Below are 22,244 nucleotides of genomic sequence, written 5' to 3' on the forward strand. Positions count from 1 at the left end.
CAATTTACCATAGTTTACAATCCAATTCCAAAGAAAGGCAATGCCAAAGAGTGTTCGAACTATCCCACCATTGCACTCGTTTTACATGCTAGTAAAGTTATGCTTAAAATCCTACAAGCTAGGCTCCAGCAGTATGTGGATTGAGAACTGCCAGAAGTGCAGGCAGGTTTTCCAAGAGGCAGAGAAACTAGAGAGCAAATTGCCAACATGCGCTGGATCATGGAGAAAGCTAGGGAGTTCCAGAAAAACATCTACTTCTGCTTCATTGACTATGCTAAAGCCTTTGACTGTGTGGATCACAACGAATTGTGGCAAGTTCTTAAAGAGATGGGAGTACCAGACCATCTGGTTTGTCTCTTGAGAAACCTATATGCGGGTCAAGAAGCAACAGTGAGAACTGGACACAGAACCACTGATTGGTTCAAAATTGGGAAAGGAGTCCGGCAAGGCTGTATACTGTTTGCCCTGCCTATTTAACTTATATGCAGAGTACATCATGAGAAAGGCGGGGCTAGATGAATCAAAAATTGGAATTAAGATTGCAGGGAGAAATGTCAACAACCTCAGATATGCAGATAATACCATTCTAATGGCAGAAAGTGAAGAGGAACTAAAAAGCCTCTTGATGCGGGTGAAGGAGGAGAGTACAAAAGTTGGCTTGAAACTCAATATTAAGAAAACTAAGATCATGGCATCATGGCCTTCTCAATTCCTGGCAAATAGATGGGGAAGAAATGGAGGTAGGGACAGATTTTATTTTCCTGGGCTCCAAGATCACCACAGATGGGGACTGCAGCGAAGAAATTAAAAGATGCTTTGTCCTGGGGAGGAAAGCTATGGCAAATCTAGAGAATGTACTAAAAAGCAGAGACATCACCCTGCCAACAAACGTGCTTATAGTCAAGGCTATATGGACTGATGGATGCCCTTCCCTTGTGAATTCTTCTCTCTTTCAGCTTAATCCTGACAATATTTTTTGCAGATGCGGGTGCCCACTAAGCCAATTTAATGCAGCATGGCCTATGAGTTTTGAGATTGAATATTTCTGGCTTTTTCTGCTCCTCTTACCTTGCAAATGAGTTACACAGGCTCTGTTTTGAATAATGAAAACCATCCAAGCAGCAGCGAAGTACTTCAGATACAGAAAGTTGGATCCTGAATACGAAACTCAAATACTTTGGCCACCTAATGAGAAGGAAGGACTCACTGGAGAAGAGCCTAATGCTGGGAAAGATGGAGGGCAAAAGAAGAAGGGGACGACAGAGAAAGAGGTGGCTGGATGGAGTCACTAAAGCAGTAGGCATGAGTTTAAATGGACTCCAGGGGATGGTAGAGGACAGGAAGGCCTGGAGGAACCTTGTCCATGGGGCCGCGATGGGTCGGACATGACTTCACAACTAACAACAACAACAACAGTCTAGTGAAGAGGAGGATCAGGGGAAATATGAGAGCAAATCTTCCAATATTTGAGGGGCTGCCACAGAGAGGAGGACGTTTTTGATGTTGGGTGTCCATTTTAAGTTTTAACTTCCTTGAATTAAACCAAGTGTTTTGTCTAAAACGTTGCAAATTTTCAAGGAAAAGGAGACCACCAGGAACAGAACCCAAGGCCTCGGTGTGGGGAGACCAATAATGCTTCTCTCCCCAATCCAGGAGATTTTCCCTACCCTGTGCTTCAAGCTTTCCCTAGGCACCTGGCCCCACTTCCAAACCTCTTTTATTTTATTTCTTACATCGCATTTGGCATTCCGCATTTTAATTACACCGACTCCCTTGCTCCCCCCCCCCACATCCTTAGCTGGGTAAAATTCAAGACTCTTTTGGGTTTTTGTTGTTGTTGTTGTTTACATTTATATCCCGCCCTTCTCCGAAGACTCAGGGCGGCTTACAGTGTATAAGGCAATAGTCTCATTCTATTTGTATATTTTTACAAAGTCAACTTATTGCCCCCCCAACAATCTGGTTGAACTCAGGGCTGGAGCAAGTCATAACCAGATCCACCTTGTTTTCTCGGCAACTGTAGGGAAGTGGTTTGCTGTGGCCTCCTTCCATTTTCCAAGGCTAGCCTAGGTTCCTGGGGATTTCCTCGTGGTCTCTTTTCCAAAGACTAATCAGCCTGAGTAGGCTTCACATCCAAACTCAGACAACAGCAGCCAAGATCTGTTCCCCTGTGAAGACCTTCGAATGGGGAGAAATATAGACCCATAGGTTAAATAGCTTTTTCATTCATTAAAAGAAGAAAGTTGGCAGAATATATCTCTGTGCGTGTGTCTCTCTTTCTCTTTCTCTCTCTCTCTGTGTGTCTCTCTCTGTCTCTTTGTGTGTGTGTGTATGTCTCTCTCTCTCTTTTTCTGTCTGTTTATCTCTCTCTCTGTGTGTCTCTCTGTTTCTTTGTGTGTGCGTCTCTCTCTCTCTTTTTCTCTGTCTGTCTATCTCTCTGTCTCTTTCTCTCTCTCTCTCTCTTTCTTTTTCTCTCTGTCTCTTTCTCTCTCTCTTTTTCTCTCTCTCTGTCACTCTCTCTCTGTCTCTTTCTCTCTGTCTCTGTCTCTTTGTCTTTGTCTTTCTCTCTGTCTCTCTCTGTCTCTCTTTCTCTCTCTGACTCTCTCTCTTTCTCTTTCTCACTTTCTCTCTCTCTCTCTGTCTCTTTCTGTCTCTCTCTCTCTTTCTTTTTCTTTCTATCTCTGTCTCTTTCTTTCTGTCTCCCTGTCTCTCTCTGTGTGTATCTGTTTCTCTCTGTCTCTTTTTCTTTCTCTTTCTCTCTTTCTTTCTCTTTCTCTGTGTCTCTGTTTCTCTCTGTGTGTGTGTCTCTCTCTCTTTCTCTTTCTCTCTGTGTCTCTCTGTCTCTCTCTCTTTCTGCATGCGCACTGTGTGTCTCTTTGTGTGTGACTGGGGGAAAGGGGAGGAGTGACCAATGATCCCCATCACCAAACCTAAATCTGAGGCCCTGAATCCACAGCTCAAGTGATTATTTCAGAGAGGCAGAATCTCCTTACAAACTGGGAGTGTCCGAAGAACACCCCCCCCCCCCGCAAAAGATTAAAAGCCCTTCCTTTTTTGTCCTAAAAAAAGAAAGAAAGAAAGAAAGAAAGAATAAGCTGATAAGGAGGACTGCCTAAGTGGAAGAGAGAAAGTGGAAGGAATCTTTCTCATTATCTAAGATTTAGGGGAAAATTCTCTTTGGAAAATTCACAGGTGCAGACAAAAGACCCCCCTACACCCCCCCCCCCATGCACCCCTCTTTTTCTTAAACACAACCCATCATTAAAACCCGGTTTGGAATGCGACCAGGGTCAAAAGTTTAATTGGGATTTAAACGGGAGGACACAACCATCATCTCCTCTTTTGGGAAGAAAGGTGTTAAAATGCTAATCTCTGTGTGAATTGCAAAATTGGGGGGCTTCCTGGGATTATTATTTTTTTTGCAAAGACTTCCAAAGGGAGATGGGCTTGATTGAGTTTTTAGCAAATTCCTATTGGAACCAGATGGGCTGGGCCCTTCTTCTGAGCTTCTGGCCCATCCCGATGGCTTTGCTCGGATGTATCTTGGCCTTGTGGTCCTTAGATCTGCATTGCAGGCAAGGGGTGGGCTTCAAAAATTTTAACCAGAGGTTCTCTGCCCAGTTGCTTAGGTGGGTGTGGCCTAATTGGCCTCCTGCACCATGGTGGAGGGGTGTTTTTGCCTTCCCCGGGCTCTGGAGGCTTTCCTCGAGTCTCCGGGAGGGCGAGAATGGCCTCCCCAGGCTCTGTTTTTGGCCTTCTCAAACTTCTGGTAGGCCCGTTTTTCGCCTTCCCAAGCCTCCGCGTGGGCCCTGCACTTTCCCGCATCCAAAACAGGCTGTGTGGGGACTTCTGGGAAGATAGGGACGGGGTGGGAGGGGCCAGCCACTAGTTGGATTTGGGGGTTCTCCGAACTGCACAGAATCTTAGCTAGAGGTTCTCCCGAACCCCTGCGAACCCCCAGCAGCACTTCCCTGGTTGTAGGGTTGTAGATCCCAAGGACCAGAGGGCTCAGATAACCATCAGAAGCTGAGGAGTAACTAAGAGGAACGATGGGAGTGAAGAAGCAAGAATAGGTGTGCCACCTCAAAGAAGGTCAACCTATTAGAAGATGTCCTGTTTGGGATCTTCTCCGGCCAAGTGAGGACCTGGTTTCCTGTCTCCTCCATTGGGCAGAGATTATGCTGTCAGAATGTTGTCAAGAATGCTGGGCGTGTCATGGATTCCCAAGACAAAGTCGCTATGAAGTCAGCATGGGGAGAAGCCAAGGCTGAGGAAACCATGACCAGCTATTCTAACACTTTCCTACTTTTCTCCATCTTTCTAAGGTCACACCTATGTCAAGGTAGGGGACCTCAAAAGGGGAAAGCAGGCAGGGAGATTCTTCTGCTTGGCAACCCCAACCTTAGCTCCTGGACCACTTCAGGTCTTCAGAGGTTCTAGGTTTCTGCTTCCAGGAAGCCACTTGGCCTCCAATGTCTATGGAGATGGGGGTGTCCACAGGATATGGTCAAAGGCAGTCAAGATGGGACCCCACACTGGTGCAAGGGAAGCTTCACTTGTGTTTTATGGCTGTGGTGCGCATATGCACAGCAGATAACCTTGTACTGAATGAGGACGTGGAATTAGGATGTATGTAACCCGACACATAAGGGACGCAGTGGCTCAGTGGCCAAGAAGCTGAGCTCGTTATTTATTTATTTATTATTATTTAGATTTTTATACCGCCCTTCTCCCGAAGGACTCAGGGCGGTGTACAGCCAGAATAAAACAGTACAATATACAAATTAAGACAAAAGTTAAAATAATATATTCAATAAATGGCCGAAAATTTAAAACCGTCAAATTTGACCCATAAAATTCATAAAATATCCCAATTAAAATTATTAAAATTCAAAAAGTTTAAAAATTAAAAATTCGTTGATCAGAAAGTCGGCAGTTTGGTGGTTCGAATCCCTCGTGCCATGTAATGGGGTGAGCTCCCATTACTTGCTCCAGCTTCTGCCAACCTAGCAGTTAGAAAGCATGTACAGAAATGGAAGTAGAAAAATATGGACCACCTTTGGTGGGAAGGGAACAGCGTTCCGTGCGCTTTTGGCATTGAGTCATGCCGGCCACAGGACCACAGAGACATCTTCAGACAGCGCTGGCTCTTTGGCATTGAAACGGAGATGAACACCACCCCCTAGAGTCAGGAACGACTAGCACATATGTGTGAGGGGAACCGTTACCTTACCTTTAACCCTGCACATCTCTCTTGACCTGTTACGAGATGAAGTGTCATGGCTTCCTTCTCCTAAAGGATTTGGGGACCTGGGTCTTCATTAAGGTTCTAGAAGTTCTCACTATCAGAGTTCTGCTAATGCCAGGAATTAACTACTTAATTACTTAAGTGGCACTTCTGCTTTCAACCAACTTTCTCTCATTAGACGACTCCATGGAGAAGCAGAGAGTCAAGCTAGATCTCCTCATTGGCATTATGTGTCTCTTCATGGTCCTCTTGATCTTTCTGGTCGTTGGGTGCCTCTTGCTCCACTTTAGACTCTTCACTAAAGACATGTGAGTATGGTTTACATCATGCTCAGTTCTGTTGGATAGCGTTGATAGCATGAAGTAGATGAGCCGATGATCTGATTTGGTATGAAGAAACATCTTGGGTTCCTTCCACAAGGACTGGAAACTTATTTGACCTCACTTGGCCGACAGAGCATCTGATTTTCATAAAACATTCCCAGATGCCATTTCTGGTAAATAGGACACAAAATCTGATTGTTTCTCTGGGTCAAAATTCTCCAAATGTGTTGGGACAGTGCTCCGAGTCTCATCACATTTCTGAAAGAGATTAAGTTGGAGAAGGCTGTTGATTGGCCACTGGAATGGGCGGGATGGGTTAGTTCATCAGTGAGCACAGAGTAGTGGCAGGTCTACCTGCAAACTAATGGATTCGCCCATCTCCCATCACCAAGCTGGGAATGCAGTCCAGTTTCAGAACGGGACAACTCACCATGGCTATCTCTCTGCTGGACAACTTGCCATGGTCAACTCACCATGGGGCAACTCGCTGCAGGACAATTTAACAATTCTATTGAATTATTTAAAATAAATAATAAATATTTTAAATTTCGCCATTCACATTTCATTCGGTCCCATTTTTTGCACCCTTTCTTTAATGATTCTATTCCAGCATTTCTTTGACATTAGTTTCACTCTTATCCCACAGTGAGCTGGATGTGGCAAGTTGGCCATGGCGAGTTGGCCATCGTAAGTTGGCCATGGCGAGTTGGCCATGCTGAGTTGACCGTGGAAAGTTGGCCATAGCCAGTTGGCCACCGTAAGTTGGCCATGGCGAGTTGGCCATGCTGAGTTGACCGTGGAAAGTTGGCCATAGCCAGTTGGCCACCGTAAGTTGGCCATGGCGAGTTGGCCATGCTGAGTTGACCGTGGAAAGTTGGCCATGGCCAGTTGGCCATCGTAAGTTGGCCATGGCGAGTTGGCCATGCTGAGTTGACCGTGGAAAGTTGGCCATGGCCAGTTGGCCACCGTAAGTTGGCCATGGCGAGTTGGCCATGCTGAGTTGACCGTGGAAATTTGACCATGGCCAGTTGGCCATCGTAAGTTGGCCATGGCGAGTTGGCCATGCTGAGTTGACCGTGGAAAGTTGGCCATGGCCAGTTGGCCACCGTAAGTTGGCCATGGCGAGTTGGCCATGCTGAGTTGACCGTGGAAAGTTGGCCATAGCCAGTTGGCCACCGTAAGTTGGCCATGGCGAGTTGGCCATGCTGAGTTGACCGTGGAAAGTTGGCCATGGCCAGTTGGCCACCGTAAGTTGGCCATGGCGAGTTGGCCATGCTGAGTTGACCGTGGAAAGTTGGCCATGGCCAGTTGGCCATCGAAGTTGGCCATGGCGAGTTGGCCATGCTGAGTTGACCGTGGAAAGTTGGCCATAGCCAGTTGGCCACCGTAAGTTGGCCATGGCCAGTTGGCCAGTTGGCCATGCTGAGTTGACCGTGGAAAGTTGGCCATAAGTTGGCCATGGCGAGTTGGCCATGCTGAGTTGACCGTGGAAAGTTGGCCATAGCCAGTTGGCCACCGTAAGTTGGCCATGGCGAGTTGGCCATGCTGAGTTGACCGTGGAAAGTTGGCTGGCCAGTTGGCCATCGTAAGTTGGCCATGGCGAGTTGGCCATGCTGAGTTGTCCGTGGAAAGTTGGCCATGGCCAGTTGGCCACCGTAAGTTGGCCATGGCGAGTTGGCCATGCTGAGTTGACCGTGGAAATTTGGCCATGGCCAGTTGGCCATCGTAAGTTGGCCATGGCGAGTTGGCCATGCTGAGTTGACCGTGGAAAGTTGGCCATGGCCAGTTGGCCACCGTAAGTTGGCCATGGCGAGTTGGCCATGCTGAGTTGACCGTGGAAAGTTGGCCATAGCCAGTTGGCCACCGTAAGTTGGCCATGGCGAGTTGGCCATGCTGAGTTGACCGTGGAAAGTTGGCCATGGCCAGTTGGCCATCGTAAGTTGGCCATGGCGAGTTGGCCATGCTGAGTTGACCGTGGAAAGTTGGCCATGGCCAGTTGGCCACCGTAAGTTGGCCATGGCGAGTTGGCCATGCTGAGTTGACCGTGGAAATTTGACCATGGCCAGTTGGCCATAAGTTGGCCATAAGTTGGCCATGGCGAGTTGGCCATGCTGAGTTGACCGTGGAAAGTTGGCCAGTTGGCCACCGTAAGTTGGCCATGGCGAGTTGGCCATGCTGAGTTGACCGTGGAAAGTTGGCCATAGCCAGTTGGCCACCGTAAGTTGGCCATGGCGAGTTGGCCATGCTGAGTTGACCGTGGAAAGTTGGCCATGGCCAGTTGGCCACCGTAAGTTGGCCATGGCGAGTTGGCCATGCTGAGTTGACCGTGGAAAGTTGGCCATGGCCAGTTGGCCATCGTAAGTTGGCCATGGCGAGTTGGCCATGCTGAGTTGACCGTGGAAAGTTGGCCATAGCCAGTTGGCCACCGTAAGTTGGCCATGGCGAGTTGGCCATGCTGAGTTGACCGTGGAAAGTTGGCCATGGCCAGTTGGCCATCGTAAGTTGGCCATGGCGAGTTGGCCATGCTGAGTTGACCGTGGAAAGTTGGCCATGGCCAGTTGGCCACCGTAAGTTGGCCATGGCGAGTTGGCCATGCTGAGTTGACCGTGGAAATTTGGCCATGGCCAGTTGGCCATCGTAAGTTGGCCATGGTGAGTTGGCCATGGTGAGTTGACCGTGGAAAGTTGGCCATGGCCAGTTGGCCACCGTAAGTTGGCCATGGCGAGTTGGCCATGCTGAGTTGACCGTGGAAAGTTGGCCATGGCCAGTTGGCCATCGTAAGTTGGCCATGGCGAGTTGGCCATGCTGAGTTGACCGTGGAAAGTTGGCCATGGCCAGTTGGCCATCGTAAGTTGGCCATGGCGAGTTGGCCATGCTGAGTTGACCGTGGAAAGTTGGCCATGGCCAGTTGGCCACCGTAAGTTGGCCATGGCGAGTTGGCCATGCTGAGTTGACCGTGGAAAGTTGGCCATGGCCAGTTGGCCATCGTAAGTTGGCCATGGCGAGTTGGCCATGCTGAGTTGACCGTGGAAAGTTGGCCATCGTAAGTTGGCCATGGCGAGTTGGCCATGCTGAGTTGACCGTGGAATTTGACCATGGCCAGTTGGCCATCGTAAGTTGGCCATGGCGAGTTGGCCATGCTGAGTTGACCGTGGAAAGTTGGCCATGGCCAGTTGGCCATCGTAAGTTGGCCATGGCGAGTTGGCCATGCTGAGTTGACCGTGGAAAGTTGGCCATGGCCAGTTGGCCACCGTAAGTTGGCCATGGCGAGTTGGCCATGCTGAGTTGACCGTGGAAAGTTGGCCATGGCCAGTTGGCCACCGTAAGTTGGCCATGCCAGTTGGCCATGCTGAGTTGACCGTGGAAATTTGGCCATGGCCAGTTGGCCATCGTAAGTTGGCCATGGTGAGTTGGCCATGGTGAGTTGACCGTGAAAGTTGGCCATGGCCAGTTGGCCACCGTAAGTTGGCCATGGCGAGTTAGCCATGCTGAGTTGACCGTGGAAAGTTGGCCAGTTGGCCAGTTGGCCATCGAAGTTGGCCATGGCGAGTTGGCCATGCTGAGTTGACCGTGGAAAGTTGGCCATGGCCAGTTGGCCACCGTAAGTTGGCCATGGCGAGTTGGCCATGCTGAGTTGACCGTGGAAAGTTGGCCGCGGCCAGTTGGCCATCGTAAGTTGGCCATGGCGAGTTGGCCATGCTGAGTTGACCGTGGAAAGTTGGCCATGGCCAGTTGGCCGTAAGTTGGCCATGGCGAGTTAGCCATGCTGAGTTGACCGGAAAGTTGGCCATGGCCAGTTGGCCACCGTAAGTTGGCCATGGCGAGTTGGCCATGCTGAGTTGACCGTGGAAAGTTGGCCATGGCCAGTTGGCCACCGTAAGTTGGCCATGGCGAGTTGGCCATGCCAGTTGGCCATGGCCAGTTGGCCACGTAAGTTGGCCATGGCGAGTGGCCATGCTGAGTTGACCGTGAAAGTTGGCTATGGCCAGTTGGCCACCGTAAGTTGGCCATGGCGAGTTAGCCATGCTGAGTTGACCGTGGAAAGTTGGCCATGGCCAGTTGGCCACCGTAAGTTGGCCATGGCGAGTTGGCCATGCTGAGTTGACCGTGAAAGTTGGCCATGGCCAGTTGGCCACCGTAAGTTGGCCATGCGGCCAGTTGGCCATGCTGAGTTGACCGTGGAAAGTTGGCCATGGCCAGTTGGCCACCGTAAGTTGGCCATGGCGAGCTGGCCATGCTGAGTTGACCGTGGAAAGTTGGCTGCGGCCAGTTGGCCATCGTAAGTTGGCCATGGCGAGTTGGCCATGCTGAGTTGACCGTGAAAGTTGGCTGCGGCCAGTTGGCCATCGTGAGTTGGCCATGGCGAGTGGCCATGCTGAGTTGACCGTGAAAGTTGGCCATGCGGCCAGTTGGCCATCGTAAGTTGGCCATGGCGAGTTGGCCATGCTGAGTTGACCGTGGAAAGTTGGCCATGGCCAGTTGGCCATCGTAAGTTGGCCATGGTGAGTTGGCCATGCTGAGTTGACCGTGGAAAGTTGGCCATGGCCAGTTGGCCATCGTAAGTTGGCCATGGCGAGTTGGCCATGCTGAGTTGACCGTGGAAAGTTGGCCATGGCCAGTTGGCCACCGTAAGTTGGCCATGGCGAGTTGGCCATGCTGAGTTGACCGTGGAAATTTGGCCATGGCCAGTTGGCCATTGTAAGTTGGCCATGGCGAGTTGGCTATGCTGAGTTGACTGTGGAAAGTTGGCCATGGCCAGTTGGCCATCGTAAGTTGGCCATGGCGAGTTGGCCATGCTGAGTTGACCGTGGAAAGTTGGCCATGGCCAGTTGGCCACCGTAAGTTGGCCATGGCGAGTTGGCCATGCTGAGTTGACCGTGGAAATTTGGCCATGGCCAGTTGGCCATTGTAAGTTGGCCATGGCGAGTTGGCTATGCTGAGTTGACTGTGGAAATTTGGCCATGGCCAGTTGGCCATGACGAATTGTCATAGACCCATCTAGTTTTGCCCTTATATGTGCCATGAGTTGGCCTGTTGTGTTCTGATGTTAAACAGATCCAGATAGTGATGGTTTACAGATAGTCCTTGACTTACAACTACAATTGGGGCTGTCAAGAATCTCCACTGCTGAGCAAGGCAGTTGTTAAATGAGCCATGCCCAATTTCATACCCAATTTTTGCCACCGTTGTTAAGTCAATGCAGCTTCTCCCGTTGACTTTGCTTGTCAGAAGCTGGCTGGGGAGGTCACAAATGGTGTTCCTGTGACCCCAGGACAATGCAACCGTCACAGATACATGCTGTCTGTCAAATGCCCAAATTCTGATCATGTACTGTGAGGATGATGTGATGGTCATAAACATGAAAGCTGGTCTTAAGTCGCTTTTTTCAGCGCTCTTGTAGCTTCAGATGGTCACTAAATGAACAGTTGTAAATCAAGGACTACCCAAGTTTAATAAACCACAGTGAAGCAAACCTTGACTTAACTTAGGGCCGGAATAGCTCAGGTTGGTAAGGCCTGTTATTAGAACACAGCAGCCTGCAATTACTGCAGGTTCGAGCCCCACCAGGTCCAAGGTTGACTCAGCCTTCCATCCTTTATAAGGTAGGTAAAATGAGGACCCAGATTGTTGGGGGGGCAATAAGTTGACTTTGTATATAAATATACAAATAGAATGAGACTATTGCCTTACACACTGTAAGCCGCCCTGAGTCTTCGGAGAAGGGCGGGGTATAAATGTAAACAAACAAACAAAACAAAAAAACACAATAGAGCATCTGTTCTATGGGATGGAGGTAGCTTTGATGCTGCCTGCTTTGGGGGCCCTGATGGGACAGTAGCAGGGGAGGCTGTCCATGGGAGGACCTCTGCATGGAAACGTCTTCTCCTCTCGGAGTTCTGCAGAAAATCATGTCCAGGGGTGGGATTCAGCCAGTTTGGACTGGTTGGGGCAAACCGGATTCTAATTTTACATCTCGTTCACCAAACCGGTAGTTGCAAGGACTTGCTGGCCCCACCCCACCCCTCCCTGCCCCTCCCAGGAGTCTCCACGTGGCTTGTTTTGGATGCCAGGTAAGTGCAGGGCCCACACAGAGGCTCTGGGAGGGCGAAAAATGGGCCTACCAGAAGTACCAGAAGTCTGGAAATGAACCCGTTTCTGGCCTCCGGAGCACCTCCAGACCCCGGGGATGGTCATTTTTACCCTCCTGGAGACTTGAGGAAAGCCTCCAGAGCCTGGGGAGGGCAAAAATGCAGGTGGCTGAGTAGGGCATGCCCACCATGGCCACGCCCACCCAGCAACCAGGCACAGAACTGGCTGCTAAAATTTTTGAATCTCACCCCTGATCGTGTCTTATGGTGATGTTCTCCCTCCTCTTGTCTGCTTGAAGGCCCTTGAAGGAGGACCTGAAATCTTACACCATCCAGACCCACTGTGTGGAGACAAAGATTGTCCTCACTCCTCAGACCAACCAGCTGGCTTCTTCTGGATGGATGGCGCCTGAGAAACCAACGGGGACGGAGTGTAAATCCCGGAGCTCCACACCGCCGGAGCTCACACCCAACCATAAAAATGCCATCAGCTGCATGTATCAGAGCCATTCCCCAGAAAGTCTCTACTTGGATGAAACTGGAAGCTTTTACTCACTGGAGTTTTTCCCGGATTTGGACAGCTCCTGCTGGAGTGATTCGAAGGAGTCTCTGGTGAGTAGGAACTCCCAAGAGGAAGAAGGTGAGGGAAGTAACGAGTCAGGAAGCACAATACTTTGCACCATCCATCCCATGTGACGAACGAGACCAGCCACTCCAGGAAGAGTGGTGGGACTGGCGTCGCTTCCATGGCTTCTGTAGAAGTCACAAGTTGGTCAGCACCTGCCATTACGCCAAGTTGAAAGAGCCCACGAACTACGGCTGGCCTCCATCTCTACTAACGCTTTGGAGAAGTGCATGGGAAGCCAACCTTCTGGTCACTTTGTTTTTCTTCTGGAAAGAAAGAAAACAAAACTTTGGAAGCCTCCTAAGATGCTGCTCCAAGTAGAGAAGAAGGAGGACTGGTCCCTGCGAATGGAAACCCAAGGCTAATTTCTAATACGGGCAAGGAGGTGACTTATTTGAGGAATCAAAAGGAATAAAGACAAACACAAGGTGGGGGGGGGACTCTCTAATTCGTGACATGGAAACTAATGATGGCAAGTGATTTTATTGATTTATTTTTTTTTAAAAAAAAAACCCCGTAATCCCGATTGACTGAACATCTGGACCATCGGTGAACAAGGAATAACAACCAAGGACGGACAGGATGATGGTCCACGAAAAAGAAGAAGAAAAAGAAGAAAGGAACAGAATAATGGTCAGCAAAGAGTTTTATCAACAGGACCTTTTAATTGCCTTTTCTCAGTCACCGTCCTGGTTTGAAGAGCCTGCAGTTAAAAGGATACATGAAACAACCCCCATGTTTCTCTTTGCTGACAGTAAAAGGCTATATTTACCTCCTGCTGGAAAAGTTGTATTTGTTTTGCATCAAATAATAATAATGATCATCATCATCATCATCATCATCAGATTTTTGATTCAGGCATAATTTCCCCCCCCCCCCCATTCTATCAGTAACATTTCGGCATATTTTAGAGTTTCAAAAGCACATTGGTGGATCAGGGAATGTCTTATACTTCTTTGCAAACATTTTAAATCCTGAAACCTCTCCCAAAATGCTACACAACTGAGTTATATTCTTTCTTTCTTTCTTTCTTTCTTTCTTTCTTTCTTTCTTTCTTTCTTTCATCTATCTATCTATCTATCTATCTCTTTCTATCTATCTCTCTATCTATCTATCTATATCTATCTATCTATCTATCTATCTATCTATCTATCTATCATCTATATATTGATCTATCTGTTTACCCTCCCTCCCTCGATCTATCTATTTATCTATCTATCCTCCATCTATCTATCTATCTATCTATCTATCTATCTATCTATCTATCTATCTATCTATCTATCTATCTATCCTCCATCTATCTATCTATCTATCTATCTATCTATCTATCTATCTATCTATCTATCTATCTATCATCTATATATTGATCGATCTATCTATCTATCTATCTATCTATCTATCTATCTATCTATCTATCTACCTACCTATTCTCTATCTATCTATCTATCTATCTATCTATCTATCTATCTATCTATCTATCATCTATCTATCTTATCTTCTTAAACAGATTTTGAAACTGTCCCATCTCTTTTCCACAGAGGCTTGCATTCCACAGGGTGGCATACAAACAAAATATTAAAACATATTTTAATATGCTAAATGCCCAAACATTGGCCAATGAACCAAGTGTGAATAAGCATTTTGAAAACTGTCTCTTCTGTTAAGTTTTCCTTTCCTAACTGAAACTGCCAAACTTCTTAGGGGAAAAGATATATAGATATTGATCTATATGTTGCTTGATTGTACTCCTAGAGCGTCAGAATCTATGTGAGTGTTGCAGACACTCATCTTTGGACTTTTCTACATTTGGAGGAAGACATGCAGTTGGGGGGGAAAGTTAAAAGAAAATGGGAAAATAAAAATGGGCTGAATCTTTTAAGGAAAAAGGGGGACACTAGAGGGTGCTGTTTTCTCAGCTGATTCAAACTGGCTGAGCTTGAAGCTGGGTTAAAATAAATGGGAATTTTGACTGATGAAACCAGAGATAAGACGATTTCTCCAGAGTTGATGTGCTCTTTAATAGACCCTCCACAAGATTGTACTCCCTTTCTTAAGGATTCCTAGAAGCCAGTTGCCTTCACTTGGCCTGCTGCCTACCTCACAGGATTCTTAGTGGGCTGCAGCACCTGGAAGGAAAAATATCCATGAAAAGTAATGCATACATTTTATCTTGCAACTGGAACCTATTAGCGTTTTCATTCACTCAGAATTTAGGGTTGGATGGATTTGCACTGTGAGAAGAAGAAAAAAGAGAAGAAGAGGAAGAAGGAGGAGGAGGAGGGGAGGAGGAGGAGGAGGAGGAGAGGAGGGGAGGAGGAGGAGGAGGAGGAGAAGAAGAAGAGGAGATGGAGGAGGAGGAGGAGAAGAGGAGGAGGAGGAGAAGAAGAGGAGGAGGAGGAGGAGGAGGAAGAAGGAGGAGAAGGAGAGGAGAAGGAGGAGGAGAGGAGAAGGAGAAGGAGGAAGAGAAGAGGAGAAGGAGGAGGAGGAGGAGGAGGAGGAGGAGGAGGAGGAGGAGGAGGAGGAGGAGGAGGAGGAGGAGGAGGAGGAGGAGGAGGAGAAATTCAGGACAGAATTGTTCTGTGTCTGTAGAGATGCAAAATCTCCAGAATTTAGGGTTGGGTGGATTTGCACTGTGAGGAGAAGAAAAAAAAAAAGGAGGAGGAGAAGGAGAAGGAGGAGAAGAGGAAGAGGAGATCTTCTCTCTCTTTAGAGAGACAATAGTCAGCAAAGCAAACTATTTCTGTCTGTAAACTTTTGATCAATCACCCAACCACACCTTCTGATGTCTTCTAGGAGAGCAAAACCTTGGTGTGTTTGCAAAGAGAAGCAATCCTGTTGATGTACACAGATTTGTCGTTTGTTTCTCTTTCCAAAGAGGACGTTTCCCAAACACCCAGCTTCGATTCAAGCAGTGTAAGAACATCCAACAGTGATGAAATAATGTCTTCTCCAATGGCTCCCTTCTATCCCACTTTCTATGCGGGACTTGATCCTCCGGGATGTCCTGCTTTTTCCAGTTTGACACCAGGGTGAGGAGGAGAAGATGATGGCTGACAAGTCCGACTGATCAGCTTGCATCAGATTCATCCCCAGACTTCTAAGAACGAGCCCCTTCAATCTGTTGGAAGCAGCGCTGGGGTTTCCTGGAGTAAACCTTCGGTGGGCACACATGGTGGACGTTTCACGTGGCTACTTGTGGAGCCCAGAAAGTTGGAAGATCCACAGTGCAAATCTTTTGGGGCTTCATGGATCCATCCACATTTACATGGATCAGATCAGGGGAAATCTTCTGAACCAGTGGTGGAATTCGAATTTTTTTACTAGTGGTTCTGTGGGCGTGGCTTGGTGGGCATGGCAAGGAAAGGATACTGCAAAATCCCCATTCCCTCCCTACTCCAGGGAAGGATACTGCAAAATCCCCATTCCCTCCCTACTCCAGGGGAAGGATACTGCAAAATCCCCATTCCCTCCCTACTCCAGGGGAAGGATACTGCAAAATCCCCATTCCCTCCCCACTCCAGGGGAGGGATACTGCAAAATCCCCATTTCCTCCCCACTCCAGGGGAAGGATACTGCAAAAGCTCCATTCCCTCCCCACTCCAGGGGAAGGATGCTGCAAAATCCCCATTCTCTCCCCACTCCAGGGGAAGGATACTTCAAAATCCCCATTCCCTCCCCACTCCAGGAGAAGGATACTTCAAAATCCCCATTCCCTCCCCACTCCTGAGGGAAGGATATTGCAAAATCCCCATTCCCACCCCAGGGGAAGGATACTGCAAAATCCCCATTCCCTCTCCACTCTGGGGCCAGTCGGAGGTGATATTTGCCGGTTCTCCGAACTGCTAAAAATTTCCGCTATGGGTTCTCCAGAACCTGTCAGAACCTGCTGAAGCGCACCTTCTGATCTCCAAATGGCTGCAATGTTCAAATAACTTGTTGCCATGCCGTGCTTGAGCATGTGTGTGCGCTCTCTCTCTCTCTCTCTCTGTCTCTCTCTCTCTCCCCCTCCCTCCCCCCTCCCTCCATCTTTCTCCCTCTCTCCCCCTCTCTCTCTCTCTCTCTGTCTCTCTCTCTCTCTCTCTCTGTCTGTCTGTCTCTCCCTCCGTCTTTCTCTCTCTCTTTCTCTCTCTCCAAATATCAGCCTCCTGAAATCTTTACCTTGTTGTTTTGACTAGCAAAACGGAACTCACTAAATCTTCCGGAAAAAGACAGGGTTTTTTGCTGCATTTTAGACCACCTTTCCGAAAGATCTTATCACCCTCTCTCTCTCATGGATGCTCCATTAAACATCTTGTAGCTCAGCATTTCATGCTTCCTGGCTAGTGGGGCTGCAGCCCAAATCAGTATTCCTCCCCCCCCCAACTTCCTGGCTTGTTCAGTAAGGATGACAAGATAGGCAGGAGAGGGGTGGGGAATGAAGCCAACCTCCGAGGGAATGTCAACCCATCAATCCGATGTGAATCGATTCCTCTTTTGATTTTGAGTTGGTCTCCTCCAGCCACAGGTTTGCGTCTCCAAAAGCTGCTTGGAGGTTAAGACTGAATCTCCGGGCCGTACTTAAAACCTCTGCAACGGCAAACACGAAATGCTTCCCAAACCTCCCAATTCTTCCCCAAACCCCCAAAACTTTAAGCTTAAATTGTCCACTGTTGACCTCACCCCATTCCTAAGAGGTCTGTAAGGGGGGTGCATAAGCGCACCAGCCTGCCTACCGTTCCTGTCCTAATATTCCTTTTTTACTTACTCTTTTCAAGTTTCCAAATTACGTTTATACTTTTACCTGTTATCTTACATATGATTGACAAAATAAATGAATAAAAAAATAAATAAAATAAAAGTTGTGATCGGCCCTTAAGAATATATCTGAGAGGGGAGGGGGTAGAAAGTTCGCTTTTTGATTCTTTATCCCGAAGAGAGATTTAACTGGCCACGGTTCTTGCGTGAAAATTGCTTGCTGTTCTGCTTTTAGATTTTAACTACAGAAAGCCCCTCATCACCTGTAAAAAAAAAAAAAAAAGCAAGAGGAGAAAATTAGGGTTTTGACATCCCACCCCAAAAAAGGAGGGATTTCTTCCTTTCTTTTTCTCCTGTTGTGTACCTCCACAATCATGGAAATATTTAAGGGGACAGGTAGCTCCATGGTTTACATTCATTTCAAAGGAAAATTGGGGTGTACCTGGAAATAAACAACCGCAGCAATAAATTGGTTGGACAACTTCAGACCTATGGACGATGAACTCTCAAAAGGAAATTCAAGGCTATTTGGTTAGGGGAATGAAAAAGTCCAGACCCACACCATTAAAATACAGAAGAATAGAGTTGGAAAGGGACCTTGGAGGTCTTCTAGTCCAACCCCTGTTGAAGTAGGGAGACCTTATACCAATTCAGACAAGTGGCTGCCCAGTCTCTTCATAAAAAAAAAACCTCCAGTGTTGGAGCACCTACAACTTCCAAAGGCAAGACATTCCACTGATGAATTCTTCTCACTTGTCAGGAAATTCCTCCTTATTTCTAGGTTGCTTCTCTCCTTGATGAGTTTCCATCCCTTGTTTCTTGTTCTGCCTTCAGATGGTTTGGAGAATAGGTTGACACACACAGCCCCCCCCCACTCTTCTTTGTGGCAGCCCCTCAAAATATTGGAAGGTTGCTCTTATGTCACCCCAGTCCTTCTTCTTACTAGACTAGCCATACCCCTAATTCCTGCCACTTTGCATCTGTCCTTGCAAGGAATTTAAATCTGAAAGAAGAATGTGCTTCTGATAGACCTGTATACACACACACACACACACACACACACACACACACACACACACACACACACACACACACAAACACTGGGTGGGAGAAAAGGAACCGATCCATCCATATGCAGATTGGCTCTTTGTCATCTCTGCAAGGGAGCCTTTGTCCTTGCTCAAAAGCAACCTTCCTCATGTGGTGTTTTTTTTTGGGGGGGGGTGTTTAAAAAGCACCCTCAGGATGTTTTAAGCCGTACCCGCAATAAGACAACAGGTGCATTTGGAAGAAAGTTACAAGGCCCTTAAAACTACGGACAATAAACAATAAAACTCCGAGCGAGCCTGTTCTTCAAACTCCAAAATTGGAGCAGTTTGAAAACTGAATTTTTAAGCCAAAAATATATAGAAGTAGAATTCTTTGTTGGCCAAGTGTGATTGGACACACAAGGAATTTGTCTTTGGTGCATAAGCTCTCAGTGTACAGATAAAGACAAGATACATTCATTCGTCAAGAATCCTAAGGTACAACACTTAATGATAGTCATAGGGAACAAATAAGCAATCAAATCACACTAGGAAACAATATAAATCGTTAAGGATACAGCAACAAGTTACAGTCATACAGTCATAAGTGGGAGGAGATGGGTGATGGGAATGATGAGAAGATTAATAGTAGTGCAGATTCAGTAAATAGTTTGACAGTGTTGAGGGAATTATTTGTTTAGCAGAGTGATGGCCTTCGGGAAAAAACTGTTCTTGTGTCTAGTTGTTCTGGGGTGCAATGCTCTATAGCGTCGTTTTGAGGGTAGGAGTTGAAACAGTTTGTGTCCTGGATGTGAGGAGTCTGTAGATATTTTCACAGCCCTCTTTTTGACTCATGCAGTATACAAATCCTCAATGGAAGGCAGGTTGGTAGCCATTATTTTTTCTGCAGTTCTGAACAACAAAAAGGAATGGCCTCCGTATACTTAGTTTTTCTTCTGCATTTGCGTTAAAGCCACGTGAGTTTAACTTCCCAGAGTCGCTCGACAGTGGGGTACGCAAAGTATTAATTTAATAAATAAAGCAAATCAAGGCATATTAGTCAGACGTAGTTTGTTCTTGATTCCTTTCGGCCACCAGAAAAAAACCAATCTCTGTAACTGTTCAAAACGGATTCTTTTTTGTGGGTGGGGGGGAAGAGAGGAGTATCGGCGGTATCCTAATCACCTGCAGAAATGAACCCGGAGCGTCTAGGACTGAAGTCGGCCCATTTATAACCTGTTGAGATGCCCTCAAGCGTCCACCAAGTGAGTCTGTAGATCCTTCAAGGGTCTTTTCTTCCTTCTTTGTCAAAACGGGACACCCCTGACAATTTGCACAAAGAAAAAGCGAAAACTCTTCTTTGAGCAAAAAGTTTTCTGCCTCCACAAATGCCTGCAACTGGAAAAGGTTTTGGGGTTTTTTCCCTGTAGTTTTTGCTTCACGTGGAGGAAAACGGAGGTGACAGACTGAGATTTTTCTCTCCTTTCGAAGGAATTTTTGCAAGGAGTCTGCAAAAAAACAAAACACACACACACACACTCACACAAACACAGAGGGAATCTTTATGGGAGGCTGTTAATTCTGTGGAAGATCACCAGTTGCCACATTTCTTTGCAACAAGGGGAAGAAAAACCCTCAAATGCCATGTGTACTTTCCGACTTAAAATACAGGGAGCCCTCCACTTGCAAGAGTTCGTTTAGCGACACCGATCCACGTTACAACGGCACTGAAAAAAGGGAGCTTAGGACCGTTTTTCCACACATCTGCTCTTTGCACTATCTCCGCTGGTCATGTGATCGAAATTCAAATTCAATTCAACTGATTCATATTGATGATGATGATGGTTTGCTATGTCCCGGGGTCCCGCGAACCCCTTTTCTGACTTTCTGCCAAGCCAAGCCAACGGGGAATCCAGGGTCCACTTAGCAACCGTGTTCCTAATTTAAGAAATGCAATGATTTGCTTAACGACGGTGGCAAGAAAAAAGTTGTAAAATGGGACAAAACTCCCTTAAGGAATATTTCCCTCAACGACATACATTTTGGGCTCAGCTGGGGGTCATAACTCCAGAACTACCTCTGTGTGTGTGTGTGTGTGTGTGTGTGTGCGTGTGTGTGTGTGTGTAGGTCTTGGCATATTCGGGTCTTTTCCCATGTAAGGTTGAGAGTATCTTGGCGTCGTTTCGACGAGGTCTCACTCATCATCTTCAGGCTGGTGCTTTCGGCTTCGTGCTTGTGCGAGCAAAGCGTGGTCAGAGCTGCGCTTTGAGTGAGACCTCATCGAAACGTCGATGTGTGTGTGTGTGTGTGTGTATGTAGGTCTTGGCATATTCGGGTCTTTTCCCATGTAAGGTTGAGAGTATCTTGGCGTCGTTTCGACGAGGTCTCACTCATCATCTTCAGGCTGGTGCTTTCGGCTTCGTGCTTGTGCGAGCAAAGCATGGTCAGAGCTGCGCTTTGAGTGAGACCTCATCGAAACGTCGCCAAGATACTCTCAACCTTACACGGGAAAAGACACGACTATGCAAAATTCCGCGTTGAAATCCCAGAAAGGGTCTGGCTAGCTGATGAGACCTAACTAGCTTGAAATAGACCTACAGTAGTGGCCAAAGTTGTGGAAACCTTTTGGGAAAAGTGTATTTTCTAAAACTAGCTACTAAGACCACTTTTTTTGGGAGGGGGAGTAGTACCCTAAAATTATATCTCAATGGAAAGATAATTTAATCAAGAATGTCATGCAATAACTTTTATGAAGGATTTGCTATGAGAATAGCAGTTACAGTATAAAGAAGAAAAGTGAAACAGGTAGAAAAAACGAGATATGCAAAAATTATCACCATATCAGTTAATACTTAGTTGGGTAACCTTTAGCATGAATTGCGGCTTTACAACATCTTCCCATGGAGTGAACCAAATATTTTAGTTCTGCAGCTGTTATCATGTGAAACCAAGATTGAATGATGGCTTCTATTAACTGGGTTTTATTGCTGGGTCACTTCCGACTAGCAAGTTTCTTTAGTCGGCTCCATAGATTTTCAGTTGGGTGAAGGTCTGGGCTATTCCCAGGCTATTCCATCAGTGGAATAGGATTATCTTGAAACTCCAAAAAAAAAAAAAAAAAGTGGTGTTATTAGTCATCAAACCTCAAAAATACATTTTCCCTAAAACTTTTTCCACAATTTTGGCCACTACTGTATACTAGTCTCCCTTTATTTCTGTGTCAGTAAATAGAAATTTAACTTTTTCAAAAGAAGTTTCTCCACTTAAAATATAGGCTTTGTTTCCCCTGAGCAATTTGTGTTTTTTTTTTTGTAAAAAAAGGTTTTTTAGGAATATAACTTTTGGGGAGCCAGGGAAGTGGGTCTATCTCTGCAAGATTTCTGTCCCAGTTCAGGATGACCCTGGGGAGAAATGAGAAAATTGCAAGAATTGCATCAATGAATGGAACACTCAGGAGGAGAAAGTTAAAAATAGCAGTCAATTCTTGGGGAATGACTTTACATCCCCAAACCCTCCACCATCTGTCTGCTCTTCTTCTCTCTCCCCCCACCCCCTGACCCCCCCACCCCCCCAGATCCGCCCCCTCTTCCCACAGGCCCAGATTGTCCCACGTTTCTCCATCGGGGGAGAAGATGCACGGAGGAGCAGCCCCCTCGTAAACACCTGCAGCCCCATACAATGGACATGAGGGCGCATAGGGGGGGCTGGGGGGCGGGAGATTGGAGGAGGAGGAGGGGAAGAAGGAGAGAGAAAAGATTGATTGGGAGGGGGGCCCCGGGATGGGGGAGAGAAGGAGGGAAGGCGGTAGGGGATGAGGAAAGTGGGGGTGAGGGGCTGGACTGTCACGGGAGTCCCTGTGAACTCCAATTCGGAGGGTTAGCCCGTGATTGACAGCTTTTGTGCCCAGCTTCTCTTTTCAAAAGGTCTGCTTTAACAGACAGTAAAGTTGGGGAGATGGAAGGGGGGAGGACCAGAAAGGGAGGAAGGCTCTCTCTCTCTCTCTCCCCCATAACTTCAAGAGGGCCATCACAAACAATGAACATCTCTCTCTCTCTCTCTCTCTCTCCTGCTTGGCCTCCTGTCCCACCGCCTCTGCGCCACTTGTTATGCGCTAAGCATTTCCCCGCAAACGGACACCGGGCATTAATTAGCAGCTTTACCCAGGCCCAGAAAGAAGAGAGGGAAAGAAGGGAAATA

The sequence above is a fragment of the Ahaetulla prasina genome, chromosome 11 (assembly GCF_028640845.1).
Source record: "Ahaetulla prasina isolate Xishuangbanna chromosome 11, ASM2864084v1, whole genome shotgun sequence".
NCBI lineage: Eukaryota > Metazoa > Chordata > Lepidosauria > Squamata > Colubridae > Ahaetulla > Ahaetulla prasina.